The sequence below is a fragment of the Schistocerca serialis genome, chromosome 4 (genome assembly GCF_023864345.2).
Source record: "Schistocerca serialis cubense isolate TAMUIC-IGC-003099 chromosome 4, iqSchSeri2.2, whole genome shotgun sequence".
Taxonomy (NCBI): Eukaryota; Metazoa; Arthropoda; class Insecta; order Orthoptera; family Acrididae; genus Schistocerca; species Schistocerca serialis.
Genome location: NC_064641.1, coordinates 298,095,475 through 298,113,540, shown reverse-complemented (window position 1 = coordinate 298,113,540; position 18,066 = coordinate 298,095,475).

Below are 18,066 nucleotides of genomic sequence, written 5' to 3'. Positions count from 1 at the left end.
CAATATATTCCTCAGAAATGTGCTGTCGCATTCTACGTACAACTGGCCAGTTTGTGTCACCAAATCCCGATCGCCTGTGTCATATGTCACTCCTACGTACGCCTCTGATCTTCCTTCCCTTTTATACCACATAGTTCTCCTGCTTTTTCGTAAGTGCATGATGCTCTGCTTCTGTCTGTGTCGCATGCTCTTTCTTTAGGAAATGTGCGGTAGCTCCGATTCCCTGGAAATCGCAGGCCGAGGCGACTTTCACGGAAACAACACCCGAGGCTGCCTGCCTGTGCAGATGCCAAAAGCTGATTTTTTCGTTAAGTTGGACACTGCTGTGCTTGTCCCATTTCCAGAATTCTGCTCTGTTCCATGCACTCTCAAAAGTAAAAAGAAAAGAAGACCCGAACCAAGTTAAATGTAGTAAAGATCTGAAGTTAGTTAGAAGTTAGTATGTACAGTCACTACAGTCCATTTTGATTTTATAAACGTTGTCTAACATTCTGCGTGGTGTCTGTTTGTTCTATATCGTGTCTCCCTACCACTTTCGCGCAACGACGCTCTGAGCGTGTTTTTTAGGGAATTGACTAGTTTGAACCTGGGACCTGTTGCTGGTAAGGAGACACCAGACCACACATGACATGTAGAGTTCAGAAGAGTTCAGTGAGACTAGCGATGATATAACCAAATACTTAATGATTTCAGCGTCAGCCCCACCTGCACTCCCTGTAAAAGAATCTTAATACTAACTAAATTTAGTGGAAGGGGTTCAAGGCTTTCCTATTTTCAGATAGCTGGTAAAATAACGTCGAAAAAGCAGTTAAGTTTACCATTGGAAATTTTATTCTACTCACAAAACATCGCTTATAAATTGCACTATTGATAAAAGGAAATGTTTTAATACAGGATGGTAAAAACCAACTGCGTTCAACAAAAATGTGAACGAATATTTCCTGAGTGGGTTTCAAAGTTCTACAATGGATTGAAGGATGACCTATGCCATATCACATCTATAATCTAGGTTTAAATTAAGTTTCACAAGAGAGAAAACTATCAAAATGGTCTACTGTGACCCTCAATTATCATTAATTACTTATCTAACTTGTCGTAAATTACAGTGGCTGATGTGGCTTCTCAATAACTATATAACAGAAAAATCATCGCGTTTCAGATTTTTACTTCAGGTGGCAAATGTGAACACCATGAGCTTTAATTGACGATCGACACTAGTATTACGCAAAAAGGGGTGTAACAGATGAGACTTCTGCAGTTCTGAGTGAAGCTGTATGCGCTGTTATGCGGCATCGCGTGCGTTCATTACCTTGTCGGTGTTCGTCTGGGGGCGGCGGGCAGCACTGCTCTGCTCACCTTGCCGTCTCGGAAGCAACTCCCCCCTAACTTCTCCTTACTACAATTTACCGAAGTTGGTTTAAAAAAAACTATCTGGCTGTGTTTTCATCTGACCAATCAGGATCTCAATGTTAACCTTAAGCTCTGCCTACAAAAATTCTGTCCATCCAATGAGAAACGTTATACTTTTCGTGGTGGGGCAATGTTTTTAAAGTTTGCAACATAACAGAGACGCGAAAAAGTCTCATGCTAAAATTTGCAGCTGGTGAGGTCCTTTTAGCGTTATCGTAAGATCTATACCGTTCTTCTGGAGGGCTCTAACTTTTAACATGGGCTGGGGGCTGGTCCTGACGTAACAGAGACGCGAAAATGTCTCACGCTAAAACTTGCGGGTGGTGTGGCCCTTTTTGTGTTATCGTAAGTTCTATACCGTTCTTCTGGATGGCTCTAGCTTTTAACATGGGATGGGGGGTGGTCTTGACGTAACAGAGACGCGAAAAAGTCTCACGCTAAAACTTGCGGCTGGGGTGTGGTCCTAGCGGTTAGCTGGCGACGTGGGTGACCGTCCCTTATTGTAGGGCCTTCAGCTTTACACGGTTCTGCTCTCGGCTTCTGTTCTCGTTTCTCCCCTCGGAACTGTGTCTGTCTCATGGTGGGAAGGTATGGCATGCATTTAGGCATTCTTGTGTTAGTCTGTGGTATTCCATTTGCTCACTCGTTACTCGTATTACTTTGGTTAATTTAATGTCACGATTTATTCGGAGCTATGTGACATACTACTGGATTTGCTTATCATGTCAGGGTTTTCATGGAAGGTGTTGGATTTGCCTGACACCTTACAGTTGTATCATATTCTGCACCCTCATTATCCTCTAAGCAGAGTGTTATTCTCAAGTAAAATTAAAAGGGACAGGCCAGGTGGTTTCCACTTTTCACCTTAGGTGACTGCTGTTCCTACTTAGCTAAATTCAGATTTTTTTTTTGTCGAAGTGGCCATTGTGCCTAATTACTGAGTACCAATTATTTTTCTTATTATAGTGCCCGTTGTGTTGCAGTCAAATTCAAATTTATGTATTTGGTAAAGTGGCCACTGGGCCTGATCATTAAATTGAATTTCAGGTTTTGGTAAACTGGCCATTATTACACATTTACTGTGTTCAAACTATTGTTCGTATTATTGTGCCTGTTGTGTTTCAATCAAATTCAAATTTTAAAATAAAGTTAAATGTTATGATTTTGGTAAGCTGGACTTTAGGCATAACTATTGAATTTAAATTTTTTTGTCTCATTCAGTTTAAAAAGTTTTGGACTAGTTAAATTCAGTTTTGAAATTCTTTGGTAAGGTGGCTGTTGGGCCCAAATATTTGTTTTAGTAAAAGTTGTTATTAAAAATAACCGACTTAATCATTCAGCCCTTCCATTCACTTGTGGCTCTGTTACACAACGGCAGCAGCACATAATTGCTTTGGTTATATAGGTTATTGTTAATCAGTACACCGAGCGACGTGGGGCAGTGGTTAGCACACTGGACTCGCATTCTGGAGGACGGCCATCCAGATGCAGGTTTTCCGTGATTTCCCTAAATCATTCCAGGCATATTCCAGGATGGTTCCATTGAAAGAGCATAGCCGATTTGCTTCCCCATCCTTGATATAATTTGAACTTGCGCTCCTGCTCCAATGACCTCGATGGCGACGGGACGTTGAACCTAATCTTCCTTCCTTCGTTCCTTAACTAGTAGATTATTCTCTGTTGGTAATATGGGAACATGCATACTGTTTGAGATTTGTTTATTTTAGGATGGGTGACAGAGCGGTACCAGGATTTGGCAAGCTGAAAAAGAAAAGGATTACAATATGAGCTTTGAGTTACGGGTTGTGGGCCACCTGGGATTGTAGTCGACCAAGTACAAATACTGGAGGAAGTGCTGCGCTGCCCAGTTGTCATAACATTGACGCAACCGAATGAGGTGAGTGAGGCCATCAATTTTGTTCATTATTATTCCTAAAGCAGGCGAACCTTCCGGAAAGCAAGTGAGACGTCTGAAGGCTTAAATAATGCGGTATGTGAATAGGCTGTGTGAGGTGCGTTGCATGAAAGGGAGCGAGCAGTTAGGTAAACAGACCAGTTAGTGGAACAAGCTTCCGCCCTGTCTGCAGGGAAATGTTGAGGAAGTGTCTGTTTCGAGTGTAGGTGAGAAATTAGAAGTGAAATGTGTGGAAGGTACTGCAGAAGAAACTGAGTGTGGTAGTCAGACTAATAGGGAAGTTATTGACAGACAGCAAGAGGGCGTAGCAGACCAAGAGTGCAGTGTTTTGTTTGAAGTTACCTAATCCGTTACTTGGATTGTTACAAGAGGGTAGAAAACTGTCGTTCGACACCTTAGCCCAGAGTGAATATCTGTTGTGGCTCCTAAATGAATTCCAGGAACAAGGTGAAAATTGTGGTATGAGAGGACAACTGTTTTATAAGTTACTAAACGTTCAGATGTGTGAGACTTTCCAAGGGACCAAGCTGCTGAGCTCAACGGTCCCTTGAACTAACTTATGTTAAGAACGACACACACACACACACACACACACACACACACACACACACACACACATGCCCGAGGGAGGACTCGAACCTCCGGCGGGAGGGACCGCGCAATTAGTGACATGGCGTCTCAAACTGCGCGGCCACTCCTCGCGGCTGTATTTTACTATATCCAAAGTGTATTATACAGCTAGCGTGGCGCAATATTGCCTTAGTGAATTTGGGGAGTATATGTCTAAACAACTAATACCTCCGTGGGCTCTGCAGGAAATAGCACAAAAGCACTACTGGAGGGTACAACAAAACAGGAAGCCATTAGTATAGTGTGTGTGGGATATCAGGTGTTCGGTACTGTAAAGTCTTTTGTTTGCCGTATAGAGAAGCAGAAGTTATTAACGATATCGTAGAAGGGATAAGTTCGGAGGACACGTCTAGGTTACTGCTTATGACGAGACCTGATCATATGCGGATTGTCAAGCCATATTACGGCAGGCAGATGCTGTCTGTTATGTGGATCTGAAGCGAGAGACAGAGAGCGGGAGACAGGAATGGAAGCCGCCTAGATGTGGAAGTCCTGGCCATTTTTCAGGTAACCAGACAAAGAAAGAAGAATTCTGACTGCTGAAGCCAGGAATACGGGCAAGGTTAGAAGAAACAACCTCTATTGTGTAACAGGGTAGTGTTCGATTGTTGCCCCTGTTCCATTTATTTGTCTTATACAGCTGTATCTACATGGCTACCCTGCAAATCACACTTAAATGCCTGACGGAGGGTATTACCCTTGATCAGAGTCATACCGAGATTATCTTAATCCATTCAACGGAACTTCCGTTTCGTCGAAGTTGGGCACGAACTTCCGAAAAACACTGATCATATCAATGAACTTTGTGACTCTTAGGCGGCAGACAGTTGTGGATTATCTTAGTATGACTCTGATCAACGGTAATGCCCTCTGCTAGGCAATAAAATGTGATCTGCAGAGTAGCCATGCAGATGCTGATGTATCTCGAGGAGAAACTGTAAATCCTAAGAAAGACATCTGGGATTGAAAAAATTCTAACTTAGGAAGCTTAACTGTGAGCCCCCTCCCAATTAACCGGCACAAAACTTCCTCAACATGTTGAAAATGCTCAGAATAATTCTCGCTAAAGACAACCAAGTGATTCAAGAACAGATAAACAAACTTAAATTTAATATCTTAAAAAAATTCTGTCCAGGAAACAGGAAAATACCGCCACTCCAGATGAGAGTCCAAATGGGACACGGTTGAACTCATAGAAGTTCCATAGGTTGCGAGGGCTGTGATTGTTTCGAAGTCTTTAGACAGCGGAATGTAGTAATAGGTGTGGTTGAGAACTAAAGCAATGAAGAATATCGCCGTACAAAACCAGGAGAAACAGACATACAGATCGTTTAACAGAGCGGATTGCAATATTACCGTTTTGTTCAAAGCACGATACTCTATATGGGCGTAACTCCCCTATCTCCTTTTCGATCTAAAAACATGGGTGAAGAGAACAGAGAACAGGGAAGTCTAATGATTCTGTCCTTCATTTCCTCAGTAATCAATTTGAGCTGTTTTATCTTCGTAGGAGAAAACCTGTGCTGTGGATTCTAACAGGAATGTTGTCAGTAAGTTCAATCTTGTACTCGCCGAATTCTGGAACTCCCAAAACATTGGGTTAAACCTGAAATACACGCCGTCATTGTGCGGCCTGCTTAGAAGGCACATAACTAAAATTACAATTTTCTTGTTCCTCTGTTCCTTTGATGATGTGAACGGATTCTTGTTTAGAAATGGAGGATGAAACGTCCTATGAACACATACAACAAAAAACCAGACAAAAGTTGCAAATTTTCATTTCTTTATTCAGTCGATGACTAGTTTCGGGCCGAGAGCCATTTTCAAATCATCGTAACATAGTCAAAAAGGTATTTCCGAATACGTGAAAACCACGTCAAAAATGTGCAATGAACATTTACAGTGCATACAGAAAACTAATTCGCTGTATGTCCTGCAACCGTTCGTTGCACACTTTTGAAATGGTATCACACATCTTCGGAGGTACCATTTTTGACTATGTTACGATGTTTCGAAAATGGCTCTCGGCCCGAAACTAGCCATCGAGTGAATAAACAAAAGTAAAAACTGCAACTTTGGACTAGTTTTTCGTTGTTCTGATTAACAGAAGTTGCTAATCCACAGCTATTCCAGCATGCTAGAAATTTTTAAGTATGAACGTGTGCCGAGAATTGCATAATTGCCACGATAAATGACGCTAGCGAATGGAAGTTCCTCTGACCACTTGTCGTGTGGTCCTTGTGTGTTGCAGGCTGTTTGATTGACGCAGCATATTTAAGCAGCAGAATGGTCCAGTATTTATGTCGGGAACAAGCCGAGGTGGTGTTTGTGTACGGCCAAGCAGATGGAACGGTCGAGAGATAGCACAGCTATACCAAAACAAGTACCCTCGCAGAGACCAAACACATTACACAACACTTAAGCCCTTTTTGGGTGTCTGTTTGATCACGGATCCTCTCAGACAGAAGCCCAAAAAGGACTTGAAATATTGTATGATGTGGTTGTTGTCTGTGAGGGTACTTGTTTCGGTATAGCCTTGCCACCGTTTCCATCTGCTTGGCCGTACAGAAACACCATCTCTGTTTCTTCCCGTTGTGAATACAGGACCATTTTGCTCCTTACAGTGCGCTGCGTCAATCACACAGCCTGCAACATAAAAGGATCATACCGCACGTTATCGAAGTAACAGTCATCCGTCAGCACCATCTACAGTGGCAACAATGACCTTCCGGACATACGTCCGTAGAAAGATTTTTCCTCCATTTAAAGGCAGGAATCCGTCTCAGTAGTTTATCGGTTTCATTAATGTTCACCCTGTATATAGTCATTCCTGTCCGAATGTTTATTAAAGTAGTGTGTAAAAATCTGAAGCAGATCGCTCAAGAACTTTATACAAAAGAGGTAATCTATATATAAAAGAGATAACCAAAATTAGTTGGTTGTGAAACCACCGATAAGCATTTGTGGGAATTTATGGAAAACTGTAGATTGTATGCTGGCAAAAATAGTGGTTAAGCGCAATCAATGGTTTCCAAGGAGACGGTACTGTCTATCGATATGCGGCATCCAGCAAAAGACTCGCTACGACCTAGGAGCAGTCTGCAATACCTGGCATGCATTTCGCCATGTCGACCGGCATTCCAGTACATACTTAGCATCCAGTCGCTGTCACTGTTCTGAAAGCGTCTTCTACTGAATGACACCTATTGATACGACAACATCGTCTCAGTGGAAACCACTGGCGTTGCTTAACCAGTATCTTTGCTGGCATACAATCTACGAATTTACGATAAATTCCCACAGAGGGCGATCGGTGTTCTCACAACCAGTTATGACTGGTTATCTCTTTTACACATATTTGTACCACACAAACTGATCATGTAGAACATTATGACCAAGTATCTACTATCGATATAAACCTGTCCAGGCGATGGCAGCGTCAGGTGGCGAGGAATAACTGCTAGACACACGCACGGTGCGTGTGGTATTGGTGAGCGTGCTCTCCGTTTGTAGAATAGGGGGGGGGGGGGGGGTGGCACGCGATCTGTCTGAGATTGCCCGAAGGCAGATTGTGATGGCTCGAGGAAACTGCACGACTTGTAGGGTGTCCGACGAGTGCCGTAGTGAGTGTGTTGTGTCTAGAAATCCTGCATACTCGGTTCGCTACACAAACAACTCGTATTAATAAGTTTTATTACAAAAAGATCATTACAATACCTAAATTTGATAGATGTGTTGCAAGCAAAGGGCGACACACAAAACAAACAGTCTTCTTCAGGATAGTTTGAGTTTCCTAACGAAGTGGCTATCATTGACGATACTGGGCCGCCAGCAATCGGTCGCGGCGCTGTGGTCCTGGAGGGGAAGTCGGTCAGCGTGCGGTTGGCTAACTTCTTCTCGCAGCCGTCTCTCCTCTTTCGTTCCCGACTGGCGTGCCGGCTCTGTCACTTTACGCCGTAACTTTCCTCCCCCCTCCACCCCCACCCCCACCTCAAGCGAAGGAGCGTCGTCGTATATAGAGCACGACAACGGACGGGGGTGGGGGGAGGGGAGGCAAGTGCGTGGACGCTCTGATGGAACGGAAGCTGTGGCTGCAGGGGACGTCAGTTTCCCGGACGTACCCCGCCATCCGGCCTTCGCTTCAGTGGAAACGTTCTCTGGAAAACGCCCAGAATAGTACGCGTCGACCTCCTGATGCCACGCTGCTGCGTGGGCGGATCCACTTCCACCGATAGGACGAGAGGAGGCGGAAGAGGCGAAGGCTCCGCCTCCACGGAGTCGTCCCGCGGCATCGTGACGGCACCCTCTGGCGGCTGCTGTGGCCGCGCTGTCCTCGGCATCCGTGGATCTGGGGGAAAAGATCACCGTGGACATGACAAAAGCGAATTTGGTTGTGATGTCGGCGATGCAGTCAGGCTAGGCTTGAAACAAGATACATGCATGCGCCAAGGATCTCGCCTCGTGCCCACCGTCTGCTGCCGCTAAAAGCCCTGAAAAACATTATCGTGAGACGCGAAGCAATACTTGCGGCCTTCCTTCGGCGTCGGATGCTGAAGAGGGTGAAGCAGCGTCCGATGGCGGCGGCCGTGAAGCAATTCCACCGGCTATGGTCCATCTCGTGTATGCGAACGATAGGAGGCGAGAAACAGTTGCAATGCTAGATCTCTGATGTAAGCAGTGCGAAGTTTGGCCTTCTGCTGCTTGTAGGTTGTGACAAAACTTCCCACTTCGCAGTTGGACTGTGGATGGAACGGTGCACTACTACGACGATGTACGCCATTGCATTCACAAAATGTTTCGAATTCATTTGACGTAAACTGAGGGCTGTTGTCCGACACTGTGACTTCTGGCAAGCCTTCGAGGCAGAATGTAGAGGGCAACGCCTGAACTGAGCTATGTGACATTGTCGAGTTCATTGGGACAGCAAAAGGAAACTTCCAATAAGATTCTACCACAATCTACCAAAGAACGTTCTTAAAAGGGACGCCCAAAGTCTGTGTGTACACATTGCCATTTTGATTGCGACTTAGGCCAAGAAGAGAATTTTTTGTGGCCGAGCGTGTTGATTTTCCACACATGTGAGACATTATGACGTCATCTGCTCTAGAAGGGTGTCCATACCCTGACAAGTACAATGTCGATGGGCTAACTGTTTCGTGCGCACAATCCTCCAGTGTCCTTGGTGAAGTAACTACAACAGTTCTTTTTGCAAAGCTTTGGGGATCAACACATGTGACTGCTAGTATTGGGACAAAGAGAGTACCAGATCACTCTGAATTTCTGCCAGATGTATCCAAGATGGCGGCGATGACATCATCCAAGATGATGTCGTGTAGACTTGGCAACATCACATGATGTCAACCAAGATGGCGGTCATGACATCATTCAAGATGGTGGAAAGTTTGAATTTTTGTGGGAAAGTGCCACACCCCCCTCCTGCAGAAAAATGTTCTGTATGCAGTTTAAAGCACTGTCTACTTGCAATCGTTAATGGTAAACCTGTCAGTCATCAGAGGACTACCATCTCATGTGTGATGAAACTTGACACATTCCTCTAAATTAACTTTGTGTGATATATTCCATCCCCCCTGTGGCATCTTGGGTGTAAAATCGAGACTTCAGCGTCATAACAAAGATAGCGATAGGAGCCTGTGAGGTGCTGCAATCCCCGTGTACACATTTGCCTGACAGATGTGCTGTTTACTGTGTTAGTGATGGAATGACTTGTAATTTTCACATGTTGGATGCTGCTGCTATGCATTTACTTGTTTCTGTGTAAGATGTATACCCCACTACTAACGGCCATTTTATATAGGTCTGATGTAGGCATTGTACAATTTCTGAACGGTGTTTGGATGTGAACAGTGGACACTATATGTCTCCAGAAAGCTATATTGTGTTCATATCATGCAGAGCAAGTGTTCTATGGTTCGATAACCTAGTTTATCGTAGAGAAAGAAGGAAGAAGGATGTATGTCATTAACAACGCTAAATTCGATTCGTCTGATAGGTCGGAAGCGCAGGTGATCTAACATTATAGGCCTGTTTTAAGTGCAGAATGCTATAGCCTTAGGAGTGTGTGTGTTTATGTTTTCTGTTACTAATACCTTCCAGGTACTGATCCTAGACTAGAACAGTACTTCAGAATTCATAACTTGATTGATTTAGGTAAAAATGCGTCGACTCCATCCGTCTGTAGCTCCATCACCTATAAAAATGATTCCTTTCTTGTCCTTCTTAACTGTCTGCTATTACATGACGGAAATTTGAAATCTGTTACTATACATCGATAAGGAGTGGTAAGCTCCTCGACATGGTCGCATCTCTAGAAATATCGTGCACTTGGACGGGTTAGGACTCGGAAAACTCAATTAATTCACGAGACGTGGAGTGTAGCGGACTTCTTCTGGTCGGTTGCAGATTAAATCGCTAACGGTGCTGCAGGGCTGGTTGGTCAATGACAGTGTGAGGAGGATCTTTCACTGTCTAATTTTACCCTAAGACAACGAGAATACTCTGTGACTCCCATACACAGAGATATAGATCGTAAATTAAACACTATGCTTCAGGTGACTGAAATATGTTGCGTGCTGTCTGGTATACTTTGATGATTTATGTGTTTGAGAATTAACACTGAATGGACGTACTGCACAGTCATCTATCCATGTTCGCAATGATACTCACATAGTGGAGATGGGCTGGTTTAGCTACGATATTGAAATTGGGGAAACTTTCTATAACATGACTGACCGGTGTTGAAGTTATTGTAAAATTTTTCGCGCTATGAAATGTGATGTTTATTATTAGAGTACAATGATGGTGTCTTTTCCATCCCATCTGTGCTCTGGTTACCACATAATGATTGACTGATATCGCTTGTATGAGTTGGGGAACAAGTTTTGTTGGATGGGCAGCAACTTCTGGGGGGTTGCTAGCAGCGAAACAGTGATTGCGTAGATGAGTGCAATATGAGGAATCAGTTGAAAGGGAATGCAGACTCATCAGCTGTTCCATCAGTGTGAGAGACGAGTCTAAATGTATAGCTAATGAGTCAACTTCGGACTGTAGTTTGGTGACCTACGCCGACCCCGTAAAACTGTTAAAGTTTGCTTATGTTTAAATGCCTTTTATTTAAAATCATCCAGTGTCATGCTATCTGCCGTAAGAATATGATTTACACTGTGCAAAGTCTAGTTTCCTGCGAGAGGCTGTCGATCAGACCATCCTAATGTCAGTTTAGAATCTGGCCCAGGTCTTGAAATCATGGCAGAAAAAAGGAAATGTTTGCCATTGTACAATGGCGTGTTAGAAAACAGTGTTTGAAGCAAATAAACAGGACCAGAGGGAGCGTCTCATACGATCATTCACCTAGAGTAGAGGTGATCAAACTTTAAAGTGGCGTCTGCGGTGCCTGTATATTTAATATGTGGCAGTAGCAGCAGCAGTTTGAGGTGATGGACTTGGTGAAGGTTAGAAATGCTTGGATGGCTGCACGCTGCGATATTCTGGGGGAGCACTGCGAAATCTCTTTCTCCACACTGGAGCGCCACCGCAGCTTTGCATAATTGCGTCAGCATCGGTGTCTAGGTGACTTATATATGGGATGAAGTTAGTGGAAGTTCTATAGTTCATAATTTTTCTCAGTTTGGGGGTTAGAGTATAAGGATGATAGCATGTTAGGCTGATTGATTTGAATGGATGCGGATCTGTAGTACTTGTATGTCCACTACCGGCCATTAAAATTGCTACACCAAGCAGACACGTAGATGATAAGCGGATATTCATTGGACAAATATATTATACTAGAACTGACATGTGATTACATTTTCACGCAATTTTGGTGCATAGATCCTGAGAAATCAATACCCAGAACAACCACCTCTGGCCGTAATAACGGCCTTGATATGCCTGGGCATTGAGTCAAACAGAGCTTGGATGGCGTGTACAGATACAGCTGCCCGTGCAGCTTCAACACGATACCACAGTTCATCAAGAGGAGTGACTGACGTATTGTGACGAGCCAGTTGCTTAGGCACCATTGACCAAACGTTTTCAATTGGTGAGAGATCTGGAGAATGTGCTGGCCAGGGCAGCAGTCGAACATTTTCTGTATCCAGAAAGGCCCGTACAGGACCTGCAACATGCGGTCGTGCATTAGCCTGCTGAAATGTAGGGTTTCGAAGGGATCGAATGAAGGGTAGAGCTACGGGTCGTAACACATCTGAAATGTAACGTCCACTGTTCAAAGTGCCGTCAATGCGAACAAGAGGTGACCGAGACGTGTAAACAATGGCACCCCATCCCATCACGCCGGGTGATACGCAAGTATGGCGATGACTAATACACGCTTCCAATGTGCGTTCACCGCGATGTCGCCAAATAGGGATGCGACAATCATGATGCTGTAAACAGAACCTGGATTCATCCGAAAAAATGACGTTTTGCCATTCGTGCACCCAGGTTCGTCGTTGAGTACACCATCGCAGGCGCTCCTGTCTGTGATGCAGCGTCAAGGGTAACCGCAGCCATGGTCTCAGAGCTGATAGTCCATGCTGCTGCAAACGTCGTCGAACTGTTCGTGCAGATGGTTGTTGTCTTGCAAACGTCCCCATCTGTTCACTCAGGGATCGAGACGTGGCTGCACGATCCGTTACAGCCATGCGGATAAGATGCCTGTCATCTCGACTGCTAGTGATACGAGGCCGTTGGGATCCAGTACGGCGTTCCGTATTACCCTCCTGAACCCACCGATTCCATATTCTGCTAACAGTTATTGGATCTCGACCAACGCGAGCAGCAATGTCGCGATGCGATAAACCGCAATCGCGAAAGGCTACAATCCGACCTTTATCAAAGTCGGAAACGTGATGGTACTTATTTCTCCTCCTTATACGAGAGATCACAACAACGTTTCACCAGGCAACACCGGTCAAGTACTGTTTGCGTATGAGAAATCTGTTGGAAACTTTCCGTGTGTCAGCACGTTGTAGGTGTCGCCACAGGCGCCAACCTTGTGTGAATGCTCTAAAAGCTAACCATTTGGATATCACAGCATCTTCTTTCTGTCGGTTAAATTTCGCGTCTGTAGCACGCCATCTTCGTCGTGTAGCAATTTTAATGGCCAGTAGCGTAGTTTGGGGACGTAGCACATTGCGCGCACTTCCGTCGAATGGTCAAAACACGGTCCTGTTGCACTAACTCAGGTCGTTCTGTTTCTACACGGGTTGCAGAAGGTGGTAGGAATGGTTTTCTCCGACTTCTGCTCAGTTCCGACTTAAAATGGAACGATCACATGCGCGAAGTTGTAGAAATGGGATCAGGTGAAAGTTGCGTAGGGGTTGGCCAAAACCAGATTTACTGTAGCAGTTAGGTTCGGGGAAGATGACTCGTTTCGAGGTATGGGAGTGTGAGGAATAAGATTCACTTGTAGGTGTGATCAGATGCAGGTATGTGCTTCAATAGAGAGACTTTATTTGAAATTAATGACATCATTTATAGTGGATAGCGTAACACTAGAGATCTGAGAAGTTAGTGTACATTTTTCTTGTTATGAGCTCAATCGGCACATCATCTACTACTACTGTTTGTGCTCGTTCACAATCAGTCGATATATCGCCGAAGCTCTGGTGTGGTATCGAGAGAGAATGCGCTACAACTACACTCCTGGAAACTGAAATAAGAACACCGTGAATTCATTGTCCCAGGAAGGGGAAACTTTATTGACACATTCCTGGGGTCAGATACATCACATGATCACACTGACAGAACCACAGGCACATAGACACAGGCAACAGAGCAAGCACAATGTCGGCACTAGTACAGTGTATATCCACCTTTCGCAGCCATGCAGGCTGCTATTCTCCCATGGAGACGATCGTAGAGATGCTGGATGTAGTCCTGTGGAACGGCTTGCCATGCCATGTCCACCTGGCGCCTCAGTTGGACCAGCGTTCGTGCTGGACGTGCAGACCGCGTGAGATGACGCTTCATCCAGTCCCAAACATGCTCAATGGGGGACAGATCCGGAGATCTTGCTGGCCAGGGTAGTTGACTTACACCTTCTAGAGCACGTTGGGTGGCACGGGATACATGCGGACGTGCATTGTTCTGTTGGAACAGCAAGTTCCCTTGCCAGTCTAGGAATGGTAGAACGATGGGTTCGATGACGGTTTGGATGTACCGTGCACTATTCAGTGTCCCCTCGACGATCACCAGTGGTGTACGGCCAGTGTAGGAGATCGCTCCCCACACCATGATGCCGGGTGTTGGCCCTGTGTGCCTCGGTCGTATGCAGTCCTGATTGTGGCGCTCACCTGCACGGCGCCAAACACGCATACGACCATCATTGGCACCAAGGCAGAAGCGACTCTCATCGCTGAAGACGACACGTCTCCATTCGTCCCTCCATTCACGCCTGTCGTGACACCACTGGAGGCGGGCTGCACGATGTTGGGGCGTGAGCGGAAGACGGCCTAACGGTGTGCGGGACCGTAGCCCAGCTTCATGGAGACGGTTGCGAATGGTCCTCGCCGATACCCCAGGAGCAACAGTGTCCCTAATTTGCTGGGAAGTGGCGGTGCGGTCCCCTACGGCACTGCGTAGGATCCTACGGTCTTGGCGTGCATCCGTGCGTCGCTGCGGTCCGGTCCCAGGTCGACGGGCACGTGCACCTTCCGCCGACCACTGGCGACAACATCGATGTACTGTGGAGACCTCACGCCCCACGTGTTGAGCAATTCGGCGGTACGTCCACCCGGCCTCCCGCATGCCCACTATACGCCCTCGCTCAAAGTCCGTCAACTGCACATACGGTTCACGTCCACGCTGTCGCGGCATGCTACCAGTGTTAAAGACTGCGATGGAGCTCCGTATGCCACGGCAATCTGGCTGACACTGACGGCGGCGGTGCACAAATGCTGCGCAACTAGCGCCATTCGACGGCCAACACCGCGGTTCCTGGTGTGTCCGCTGTGCCGTGCGTGTGATCATTGCTTGTACAGCCCTCTCGCAGTGTCCGGAGCAAGTATGGTGGGTCTGACACACCGGTGTCAATGTGTTCTTTTTTCCATTTCCAGGAGTGTATTATAGAATTATCTAGTTGGGGCGGTGTGAGGGATTCGCGAATACCGCTTACATATCACGTTCCTTAGCCGAACCACTTTCAAAGTACAGTGATTTTATTACGAGGTTACATCGTGGATGGATAATATGCGTTCGTACGATCACTGTGAAAGTATTTGTCTGGAAAAAAACACCTTATTCAGTAGTTGGTGTGACAGATTTTTTCTTTAACATCTGGAGAATTACTTTTCTCTTTCTAAGATACAGTGGTAGGACTCGCAAGAAAAACCTAGTTGACATGCACACCGATCGTTGATTTTCATTCAGTATTATTTCGTATCGTAGGCAATCAGTTATTGAAAGTGTATTATACTTAGTAGTGAGGGACGCGTCATATTGGTCCGAGCACGAGGCTCACAACCCAAACCACACGCCACTGTTAAGCACTGATGAAGGACTGGGTCCCTTACTTCGATTGCACATAATTCATTAAGGTCAATCCAACACATTTATTTCAAATAACATAAATGAAGTTACATTTGAATCTGTCTGACATTAACAGGAATTAAAAAAACAATTTCAATATCAGCTGATTTAGTGCGTGAAGCGCGAGTTAAGCCAATAACCAGGTGAACTAAACAATTCACCGTAATTCAAAAGAAAGAGAAAAACAAAATTGAATCAATACACCCCACTGACAAATATCCAAAAAACCTTACAATACTACTCAAAAGAATACACTGAAGTTGGGAGCAGTCATTCACCCGACAGAACACTTCAAAATGAGCTCAGTAACACAGCTGCGTGCCCCAGAAAACAGCAAGACATTAAATACACTTCATTTGACGATTAACAAATACTCATTAACATTACGTCACTCCTGTTTGAACTGCAGTGTCCCAAAGAAACATGTGCTTATTCTGGAAGAACAATTTTTTTATGTTTAAATTACAGCATTAAGGAATTCCAAATCTTTCCCCTTTCTAGGCGGAGGCTGAGCCAGAAACACAGAATGCCACAAAAACACAGTTTTGCTGTGAAATCTTACAGGACACCCGGAAGCAGTAACAGACGAGGGGTCGGCACCCACAAATAACACAGGCTAAGAGTCAGGCTGGGAGCACATCCAACGAGAACTTGTTCACACTATGTTCATCACAAACTGTAGACATTCCGGCCGAACATCAGCTTGCGGTGGTTGGCAGAAGGACGAAGCAACCAACAGGCCCACGCCGTGCTTCTCACACAGGCACCTCAATTTGTACAAACATCTAGGCCAACACAAACTCCGGACTCCCCTCTCACTGCGAGGCTTGGCACAGTTTACATGAAATGCCTTCCAGGCAACCAGTAACGGCCGCAGGAATTTCACGATTAGCAAACAGCCCCAGCGTAACAGACATCACACATGTGCTTACGCCCGAGCCACAACTCCGCCTGTCTTACCGGGAGCCACAAAACCGACTGCCTCTCGCCGTCCCGCGCGCCCCAGCCGAAAAAGCAAAGGTGCACATGCGCGTGGACGCGTCAAAGATAACAAGCCGGTCGCTGATGATCGACCAGCGATCTGGCTCAATATGTTTGCATTTGTGCATCAGGTTTTATAAAGTATGTGTTTTTGGGAAGGAAATGACTATGTGCATTCGTAAGGAGGGTATGGATTTGAGTTGGAGTACTGTGATAGCAAAGGGAAGAGTATGTCCAGCCGTAAGGAAAGTACAGATGAAACTTCCTGGCAGATTAAAACTGTGTGCCGGACCGAGACTCGAACTCGGGAAGGTAGGAGGCGAGGTACTGACAGAAATAAAGCTGTGAGTACCGGCCGTGAGTCAACCTTGGGTAGCTCAGCTGGTAGAGCACTTGCCCGCAAAAGGCAAAGATCCCGAGTTCGAGTCTCGGTCCGGCACACAGTTTTAATCTGCCAGGAAGTTTAATATCGGCTCACACTCCGCTGCAGAGTGAAAATTTCATTCAAGGTACAGATACACTCCTGGAAATTGAAATAAGAACACCGTGAACTCATTGTCCCAGGAAGGGGAAACTTTATTGACACATTCCTGGGGTCAGATACATCACATGATCACACTGACAGAACCACAGGCACATAGACACAGGCAACAGAGCATGCACAATGTCGGCACTAGTACACTGTATATCCACCTTTCGCAGCAATGCAGGCTGCTATTCTCCCATGGAGACGATCGTAGAGATGCTGGATGTAGTCCTGTGGAACGGCTTGCCATGCCATTTCCACCTGGCGCCTCAGTTGGACCAGCGTTCGTGCTGGACGTGCAGACCGCGTGAGACGACGCTTCATCCAGTCCCAAACATGCTCAATGGGGGACAGATCCGGAGATCTTGCTGGCCAGGGTAGTTGACTTACACCTTCTAGAGCACGTTGGGTGGCACGGGATACATGCGGACGTGTATTGTCCTGTTGGAACAGCAAGTTCCCTTGCCGGTCTAGGAATGGTAGAACGATGGGTTCGATGACGGTTTGGATGTACTGTGCACTATTCAGTGTCCCCTCGACGATCACCAGTGGTGTACGGCCAGTGTAGGAGATCGCTCCCCACACCATGACGCCGGGTGTTGGCCCTGTGTGCCTCGGTCGCATGCAGTCCTGATTGTGGCGCTCACCTGCACGGCGCCAAACACGCATACGACCATCATTGGCACCAAGGCAGAAGCGACTCTCATCGCTGAAGACGACACGTCTCCATTCGTCCCTCCATTCACGCCTGTCGCGACACCACTGGAGGCGGGCTGCACGATGTTGGGGCGTGAGCGGAAGACGGCCTAACGGTGTGCGGGACCGTAGCCCAGCTTCATGGAGACGGTTGCGAATGGTCCTCGCCGATACCCCAGGAGCAACAGTGTCCCTAATTTGCTGGGAAGTGGCGGTGCGGTCCCCTACGGCACTGCGTAGGATCCTACGGTCTTGGCGTGCATCCGTGCGTCACTGCGGTCCGGTCCCAGGTCGACGGGCACGTGCACCTTCCGCCGACCACTGGCGACAACATCGATGTACTGTGGAGACCTCACGCCCC